We start from the raw sequence: 10,128 nt of genomic DNA, 5'->3' as shown, positions 1-10,128 counted from the left end.
CCTAGATCCCAAGCCAGCCCTTTTCCATCATCTGAAGGCATGGGAAGTTTATTCAAAGAAAATATTGGAGCAGTGGTTCTCAACTTTGGCTGATGGAAGAATCATCTGGGGAGCTTTTACGAATCCTAATGCTCAGGTCAAAACCCAAACCAATTAAATAAGAGTTTTGGGGGTGGGACCCAGGCATCAGTACCTTGTAAAGCTCCCCAGACAATTCTAACGTGCAGCCAAGGTTGAGAACAACCCTATTAGTAGAAAGCCCAATACACAAAACAGACAACGCAGCCCTGCTCCAGTTGGGCGGGGAGATTGGCACTGCTCCCATCCCGCGGTCCCTGAGGCACCTCTGAGGAAAACTTCTACACTAGCACTTAAGATGGGTTGTAATTGTACATTTGTTGACTCTCCTATTTTCCCACACCCAAATCCACTCTGTCAGTTTGGCTCAAGCTTCAAGAGATCATCAGAATCGGACTACCTCCCCTGCTGCCACTCTGGCCCACGCCAGCATCCTCTCCTGCCTGGATGCCATGATAGCTTCCTAACGGGTCTCCCTGCTTCTGCCCTTGCCCCCTCCCCGCCCCCACCGTTTGCTCTCAACACAGCAATACGTGTGATGCTTGTATCAGATAAACCAGAGCGTGGCCCTCCTCTGCCCAAAACCCTGAGATGGCTCCCATTTTGCTCAGAGTAAAGGCCAAAACCTCTAAGCCTCTACCCCAGGGGTCAGCACATTTTTTAGTAAGTATTTCAGGCTGTGTAGGACATATGGTCTCTGTCACAACTACTCAACTCTGCCGTGGTAGCCAGAAAGCAGCCCTAGATGATGTGTAAACGAACAAGCATGGCCGTGGGCCAAGAAGATGAGGTGCAAAAACAAGCCGAGGGGCTGGATTCAGTCCGCAGGCTGCTATGTTCCAAACCCTGCTGTAGAAATCAGACCCCCAAAGCAGTTTCAGCCTGATACCCTCCTGTCTTCCCCTCGCTCTCTCCTTTCCAGGCATGCTGGCTCCCTGGAGCTTCTGGCATGCTCCAGGCACTCTTCTGCCTTAGAGGGTGGGTTCTATGTTCCCTCTGCCCTCAAAGCTTTTCCTTTGGCTACCCGTCACCTTGTTCAAGCCTTTGTACAAATCTTACCTTCTCAATAAGGCCCATCGGGACACCCTATTTAATAGAGCACTTGCCTCCCCACCTCCACCCCCATGACAACCTACATCACACTTACTCTTTCCCTCTCTAATTTCCTTCTCTGATTTTCTTTCCGTAGCACCTTTCACTCTACAGTATACTTTGCAATTTGTTAATTAAGCCATTTACTGTCTATCCAGAATGTAGACTGCACAAGTGCAGAGCATCTGTCAGAGTTCGATCAGAGCAGCAGAACCGCTATGAGAAATAGAGAATGGGATTCATTCTAGGAATATCAGTCGGCAGTTGTGAGAGCAGGTGGGGCAAGCAGTGCAGGCTACTGCCTCTACATCTGGTTGGAGCCTGAAGTCACCATGAGTCAATGATTCAGGAAGGAATCCTGGATGTACATGAGAGCAGGGACAACGCGGAATTCACAAGGACAAATACAAACTGGAACCTGCATCTGTCACTCACTGACTCAAACTTAGTGCTGTGCAAATCTGCAGGACAAATGGGCCCGTTTGCAAGAAGCAGAACCATGCTGGCCTCGGGCCACAGAGAAGCAAGAGGAGGAGACCCAGCAGGACCCAAAGATCACCCATTAGCATGCTAGGAAGGCAATCCAGCAGATCAGCTCCAACACGCGTCAGCTACAGTGGTGCCTGGTGCCCTGCACTGACCTTCGGAGGCTAATGGCTGCAGCTTTGCTCCTGCCCTTCAGGTCTTATGCAGATTTCTCCTATGGCCATCTCTAACCCAGAAGCTTATAGAGAGGAAATTCTGGGAAATGTAGTTCCAGCTTAAATAGGTTGGCACATTATAAGGCCACCACAGGCAAGAATAGTGTTGTCTGTTTTACAGATGAATCAGAATCCCAAGAACTTAAAACAGTGCCTGACACATTGTAGGTGCTTAAAAACAGTTGTTGGATGAATGAAGGATACTTTGATGGATATTTGATTCGTGCCAGCTCCTCTACCAGTATGTCAGTTCATGACAGCAGAGAGCATGTGTTTTATGCCCACCATTGTATCATCAGCACCTAGCACACACATTCACTCTCTGTGCAGGCTCTTGTTCTAAGAAACACTTCCCAGTAGCCAAAAATAGATAATCCCAAAGGGTAGCCAACACAGCAACATTTATAAAGTCTTTTCTCCAAACTCCAAGGTCACCTCAAAGCTTTTGCATCCCTCCCTCGGCTCACAACGCACCCCCCCAAATTACTCCCTCACCACTCTTCACTACACCCACTTTACCTTCTTAACTGATCCTTCTCTCCCTTACCTTTCTATGAAAATCTCCTTATCCCCTACACCCCACCCACTACCAAGCACCCTAATGCACATCAGAAGACCTCAGTCAATAGTCATCCTTTCTGATGGCTGAATAATATTCCATTGTATATATGGACCACATCTTCTTTATCCATTCATCTGTTGAAGGGCATCTTGGCTCCTTCCACAGTTTGGCTATTGTGGACATTGCTGCTATGAACATGGGGATTCATGTGCCCCTTGTTTTCACTACATCTGTATTTTTGGGGTAAATACCTAGTAGAGGGGAGGGGGTAACAGGGTGATGGGTATTAAGGAGGGCACACGTTGTGATGAGTACTGGGTGTTATACATAACTAATGAATCATTGAACACTACATCAAAAACTAATGATGTACTATACAGTGGTTAATTGAAAATAATAAAAAAAACAAATAATTAAATTAAAAAAAAAGACCACAGTGAGCTGGCAGATTCAATCTTCCTTAGATTACATATGTGTGTGAGTGTATATGTATGTGTCTATATACATATATATGTATATAATTGTAATATATTCATTATATATTAATATATATTAAATATCTTTTATTTTTCCCTCTTACTGAATAAATGAACAAAGAAACAAACAAAACAAATGAATGAATGAATTTGAAAACCAGTGGCCTAAACTACTGTTCTTCCTTTTAGCAGCCCTGCAATTACAGGAGCTCTTTACTGACAATAGGATGGGGAACACATGACAAATTAAGTCCTTTGGATATTAATGTGATAGAATCAAACCAAGTGATATTTCAAATATATATATATATATATATATATATATATATATATATATAACATGAACACATAGTGGATGAAAATATTCTGCAAACTATTGGGTCATAACAACAATAAAAATAGAAGATTATTGAGAAAATTACACAGATGCTAAGAGATATGAATTTGTCATTTAAAATATTTTTAAAAGATGATTTTCTTTCATGCCTTTATGCTTATGTTATCTATTAAGTAATAATAAAGTCAAAATTATTGGCTTCATAAAGGCACTGACAATAAAGAAATAGGTAATATAAAAATACTTTATTTTGCTTTGAAACACTATATATGTGTAAATATATACATATATACAAACATACATGCAAGATATAGATATAGATATATAGAGAGAGATAGATATATAATGTTTATATTCAGGAAAAGTGGTCTAAAATTTACCCCTGATAACTCACAAAGTGGATAATCCTCAGGCAAAAATAATCCAGCTTTAGCCTTCTTCAAACAGAGAATTAAATGTTCTCTGGGTATAATAGACAATAGAGGACAAAGAATAGGGCTGTACATCTCTGGCACATTTCAAGCAGAGCAAAGAAATTCCCAGGAAATCCCCAACCCACTGCCACATTTATTCTGAGCCAAGGTCAAAGCAGGAGGGAGGTGAATCGTGCACCCTTAATACCTCCTGAAGCTTCGTTCCTAGAGGAAAGATAAAGACTTTCCCCGGACTTCACCCCCAAATCAGGGAACAACTTCATATTATCTAAAAGATGATCCAATATGTACGAATAATGATACAGCCAAGGGTAAAAATCCTTCAGCCACTGGGATTTGTGATCAATTGATTCTGGAATCAGTCATCTCCAGAATAAACTTCCCTGTCTCCCCTGGGACAGACTATGCAAATGGTCCTCACTAGTTTGTCCCTCACTTTGGAGTGGCTAGAATCAGACAACTTTGGTGTTTGTAACACAAACCACTATGAATTGGTGGAAGAAGTCCCCACAATCTCAGAGTAGACTGTTTGTACCTGAGGAAACAACACTGCTCAGCAGTGAGTGAGCTACTGATACAGAGACCTGTAAAGGCCAACTTGGTGACTCATTGTTGAGTGGTCATCTTAAAAGAATCATAATTATGAATCAATTTGCAATCAATTCTCTATAAATGAAAGTTCTGACTCACTTAGTTCAATGAATCATAGAAATCCAGAGGAACAAAGTGAAAAATTAAGAAAGAGTGAATCACTAATATAAAGAGAGGTGAGGGAAGAATGTGGTATGATTGAGTCAAATTTCATGGCTGACAGTGAGAAACCAGGGAAGATAAAACATGCACCCATTATTGACAGGGGAGCAGTGGTTTTGTTTGTTTGTTTGTTTGTTTTCATGTCTGATCTTATTTATTTTTAACTCTTTAGAAAATCTCATTTTTTAAAAAGATTTTATTTATTTATTTGACAGAGATAGAGACAGCCAGCGAGAGAGGGAACACAAGCAGGGGGAGTGGGAGAGGAAGAAGCAGGCTCCCAGTGGAGGAGCCCAATGTGGGGCTCGATCCCAGAACTCCGGGATCACGCCCTGAGCCGAAGGCAGACGCTTAACGACTGAGCCACCCAGGCGCCCCAGAAAATCTCATTTTTGACTGGCCTCAGACTTAGAGGTAGAAGCTCCCAGGGAAGACAGCCTCTGTCTCTCGGCGATCTGTTCCTGGCGTTTTTCTTCGGTCTCCTTCGTTCTCTTGTCCAGAAGTTTAGCCAATTCTGCAGCCTCTCCCTTAATTTTCTTAGGACACTGTTTGTTCAGAGCAGTACGCTGACGTTTCTGTTGGAGGAAACGTGAAGATGCTGGATCTTGGGCGCTTTGGTTCTAGGTTTCTTACCTTCTTTATTTAGGGGCTTTCTCACAGCATAGGGGCGGACATCATCTTCTTTAGAGAGACTGGAAAGTTTGTGGGTTCTGCTAGCTCTTTTGGACCCCAGGCGACGAGGCGCAGGGGTATCAATAAGTCCAGGAATGTCTTTCTCCCCCTGTTTTTACAATGACCAAGTTGAGAACACTGAGAGGGGCATCCACAATGCAGCCCCGAGCTGACTGGCGCTTTCTCTCCAGTCCTCCTTGGTCCGGAGCAGGAATGCCCCTCACTCAGCAGCGGCAGGCACGGCCACGGGTCAGGACAGCCTGCTTCATGGGGAAGCCTTGTCGGTTGTCGCCACCACGGATTCAGACCATGTAACCCTTCCGTTCTTCACCCACAGCAGCGGCAGCAGCTTCTGTGGCCATAGGCTTCTCATAAAAGGTATGAAGTTAGCATTCATCGTCCACTTCAGTGAGTTCCTGGCAGCCAGGAGCTGGGAAAGAGATGTTCAGCTTCAGCCCGAAGCAGCCTAACGCCTCCTCGGAGCCACAAAAAAGAGCAGGAGCATTGTTTCTAAATGGCAAGAGGTACCTGAGAGCGCTCCGAGAGTGTTCAACACTTCCTAAATGCATGACCTAGGTTATTCACTCAGACAATGTGACCAAGCCCCTTTGAGCTTATAATAATAATAATAATCACTTGGAAATAATGAACTTGACTTTCACTTTGAAATAACAAGGCATAAAAGGAACAGAAAGTTCCACTACTTACCCTCCTGCATTTTCTGCTTTACGCAGGGGAAGGAGGAAATGACTCAGCTTCCTCCAATTTCTGGCCATCTCCATTTCTCCAACTTACTTCTACATACATGGTAAAAATCCTATACTCATTCAGCAAATACTTACAGAGCATGTACTATGTATCAAATACTTTGGACAAACATACATAACCTATCCTGCCAAATTTATTATTAAATGTATTTTTTTCCAATTGCGTTTCTGACATTTTTGTTTGGTTTAGAACTATATATGCAACAATTCTTTAAATTTAACTTATGGATGTCTTGTGTTTAGAGCAAACCATTTTGTACAATAATTTTCCCATTCTTGAGTTTTCTGTCTTCAGGTCGAGTTCAACTTTGAGTCATTTTTTAGGGAACTTTCTTTAGTAGCTACTTAAATTACCCTTTCAGAAGTATATATATATAGAGAGAGAGAGTTCCATTTCCATTTCATATATATATGTGTGTGTGGATAAAATTCTTGTACCATTCTTGTACCAAATTTTTGCCCATATATTCCTGTAATCTATGCTTTTCTAAACTTTAATACTATAGAGAGTATATCGGAGGGAAATAGGATTCGCCCCCTTTGCAGGCCACCTGATTTTCTCCCCAGATGCTTTGGAAGAATTTAAAATTTTTAAAAACTACCAGGATGTGTCTAGATACATTTTCATCAATACAGACAGATGCTGCATGAGTGATTTCTACATACATAAACAGGGCTCCCAGAGATCAGGCAAGTTTTCTTTTATCATCTATCTGAATGTCACTCTCACCCTTTTGCTCTGATCTCCTTCTTAGAAGCCTCAATTATCTCTGTTTAATCACAACCTTCTGATTTTAAGCTATTCATTTTTTTCATTAAACTCTTTGTCCTTTTTCTCTCCATCCTGAAAAGTGGGTTCTCCATTTTTTTCCCCATTATTGGCTCTTCTAGGTTTTCCCTACTTATTCAGCCCAGAGGAAGGTAAGGCTTCCTCTGGCCTAGTGTTTCTCCCACCAACTGAAAGGATGGGTTTACTTATTTCTCCGGACTGTCCTTGGAATTCTTCTGTCAGATTATGATGCAGAGGGCCGGTTGATGTCAATGTCTATTTCCTATATAGCCTCAAGTAAATGGTATGCAGTGGGAGCCAAGGGCATTCCCAGCAAAGAAATGTCTCCACACAGCTTCTTCCCATCACTGGTGAAGCAGCAGAACCCCCAGTGCTCTCCTTATGGCTTGCTGTTTGCCAGGCGTCTATGCCAGGTAACAGCTGTGCCTCTGTCCACTCCCGTCTTCATCCTGCTGCCAGCCAAATCAGGCACAAGCCACCCTGCTGGATGCATTCCCTGTGGCTGCTGTGTGAAACCAGCTGCCTCCCACTGCTGGTAATTCTAGTTCTCTGGGCTGGTGGAGTGGAATAGAAACCCAAAATTGTGCTCTATAGGACCCCAAGACCAGCGCTGCACATTTCCACCCTGTACAGCTCTCCCTGTCATGCTGTCCCGCTCAGAATAATGACAGCACTCACAAACCCTGGAGAGTCCCTCTGCCATTAACTGATGCCGAATTGAGCTACAAAATAAAACTCACCATGTGCATTTTAAACCCTGTATCCAGTTCAACAACATACCACATATTATCACCTAGAAATCATAACATTGCTGCACTATTTTGCAATAGTGTTGGTTCTTCTCTTGGTACATTTGAATATTCTCCCCTCAGAACACATGACAAAGCTGGAGAGTTATCCTCTCTCCTTCTTTGCCAAAACTATCTTCTTACACTTCTCCTAGTCCTAAACCTAACTGAGGTGTCCTAGGTCAGCAGTCCATAGCAGGCTGCTGTAAGAGACACGCAGAGGCACAGATTATCTGACCTTGCACGTACAAACACAGACAACCCTTTGTAATAACGCTCTCCCTTCAGATTGGCAAGGTGCTTGCACCTAGACTATTTCCCTTACCCTTCACAAGATCTATACAAGAGAGAAAACATGAATACCTCGGTCTCACAGATCACAGGAATGTGCTCAGCAACTTTTACAGCTCTGCCCCACCAAACCTTTGCCCTGCACATCCTCTGATAAGTCCCCATTACTTCAGTCTCCCCAGACTCTGGCAATTTCTCCAGGTGGCCTTCCAAATTTGCTTGCTCGGCTTGCAGGTTCTCTGTTGCTGATCCTTCACTTTGGGTCACTGAACAAGAAGTGGGCATTTCAGACATCCCTTTGCTCCCCGCCCTGCCCTCCCGTAGCCTGGAGCCCTGGTTCCAGTCACACTTTGCTCCATACCCTCAGCTGTGAGCCAGTCCCACTCATTCCCACACTGAGTCTAGAAACTCGGTCTGGGCTGAGCCCTGGACTCCCCAGTTACCTAGGAGAGGAAGACAAATATAGATGTGTAAATTAGGCCCCAGAGGAGGCAGAATATACTGTGAATACACGATCTGTGAAGCCAGGAAGCCCAAGTTAAAAATGCAATCAAGTCATCTACTAAGAGTGTGACCCTGGACAAGTATCTTAACCTTTTAAAGTCTCTATTTCTCAACTCTTAAAAAGATATGATGATAATACATCCCCTTCCCAAAGATTTTTTTACAAATATCAAATGAGATCGGTTTAAGTTAAGTGCTAAGCATATTGCCTGGGCCCTGGTAAGCTGTCATAAATATTAACTCTCATTATTACTATTAGTATTAATAAGGTTAAAGAATGAGTAATGACAGAGCTAGGAATTGTATCCTCCTCTATCTCTTCATTTCACTTTTAATAGCACATGATTATAGAAAATTAGTACATGATGGTAGACAGAAATGGTCACTTAATTGCTTTTGACTAAATGTGGAGAGGCTTGATTACTTTAAGAGCTTACTAGAGGTCAGAAAAATATTACTTGCCCTAGATAAATATTACTTAGCAGTTTCTATTATTTTACTAGACTTCTATGACAGGGTGCTTTAAAGAAAATATCACTACTGGCAGGTGAGTTGAAATACATTTTCTCGGCCCTTGTTGTAAGCAAATATATGTTATTAAATCCAATGGCTGTCCCTGTGGACTCATGATAGCACACTGATAAAGGGTTCTGGGTGGAATTCCTCTCTCCTGCAGGTAAGCTTTGGAATTACTGCACGTACTCATCCGTGCAATTAACATATGCAATTTTGCAGTAGCTTCCTTGGAAGCTGAACATGGCCTAAAGAGGCAGGAGTATTTTTGATGGCCCTTGACATAAGGGTTACTTCAGAATCTTTCCTAAAGTAATGATATCCATTAGGGTGCATGGTCCAGAGACAGGCTTTGAAGCAGCCCACAATACACATGTCAAGGTCCATTGGGTAATAAATTATGTGTGTTCCAGTGGAACTATATTAGCACTTCCAGTTTTTCTCAATAGCATATCTGTAGTAGGTTTTTAATTTTATCCGATGGACAAATTGGCCAACATGTTTATCGTGAGCCACAGTCTTTATGGATTTTGACAGATTATCTTTTGATAGCTCATAGTAGACGCTGCTGCAGGAGAAGCGATGTGTTCTTGCTCAGATGAGACACTGATCTCACATTTGCAAGCTTTTAAGGCATGCTTCCAGATTTCCTGGCAGGAAGGAAAACTCTGGGGCAGCTAGAGCTCTAAATGGATCCAGATAATCTCTCTATCTAAAACGCTTAGTTATGGTTCCTCCGGGTTTACCAGCACACTGGCTTGCGTTCTGTGGTCCCAAGGTTCAGCTGGGTGTGATTTTATTCTGACAATGACCCCAAAAAGATGTAAATCCCATGGCAAAATGAACATTAGGCAAGCAAACCCAATCTAGATTCAAGTGTAACTACTCTGGGCCAGGGACTGTGATAAACATTTCATATTCATGAGCTCATTTGATTCTCATTACAATGCTGTCATGCGGGTGCTATTATTAAGCCCATTTAAAGATGAGGAAACTAAAACTCAAAAAGGTCAAGTAACTTGCTCAAGACCAAACTACAAGCAAGAGGAGGAGGAGGACTTAGCCAGACTGCCTGATTCTAGAACCCCAGCTGTCTGTTAACCAGGACCCAGCCATACTTGCCTTCCTTTTTTCTGATTCTAAAATATGCCAAAACAAATCCCACACTAAAGTCTTTGCCAACCTAGTGTCTCAGCTGTGAGTTCTCTTCTTACTGATGGCTTCTTGTTGTCATTCACAGCTCAGCGTAAATGTTCCCTACTTGGAGAGGGCTTCTCTATTACATAGGATACTCAGAGTTGTCTCAAACAAGGCACAACAAAGCTGGGGTAGTTATCCATCATCTCCCATCCATCATCGGCTGAGGACTG

The 10,128-nt window shown here is 42.8% G+C and overlaps 1 pseudogene; it reads right to left on the bottom strand.

Annotated features, from left to right (window-relative positions):
* Positions 1–4,790: 4,790 nt before the first annotated feature.
* LOC148108388 (small ribosomal subunit protein eS6 pseudogene) lies at positions 4,791–5,674 on the bottom strand (annotated as a pseudogene).
* Between the last annotated feature and the right edge of the window lie 4,454 nt (positions 5,675–10,128).

This window comes from Ursus americanus, chromosome 20 (assembly GCF_024610735.1).
Source record: "Ursus americanus isolate L20-20 chromosome 20, mUrsAme1.1.p, whole genome shotgun sequence".
NCBI classification, from domain to species: domain Eukaryota; kingdom Metazoa; phylum Chordata; class Mammalia; order Carnivora; family Ursidae; genus Ursus; species Ursus americanus.
The sequence above is the reverse complement of the archived record's forward strand: the minus strand, read 5'-3'. Positions and strand labels throughout refer to the sequence as shown.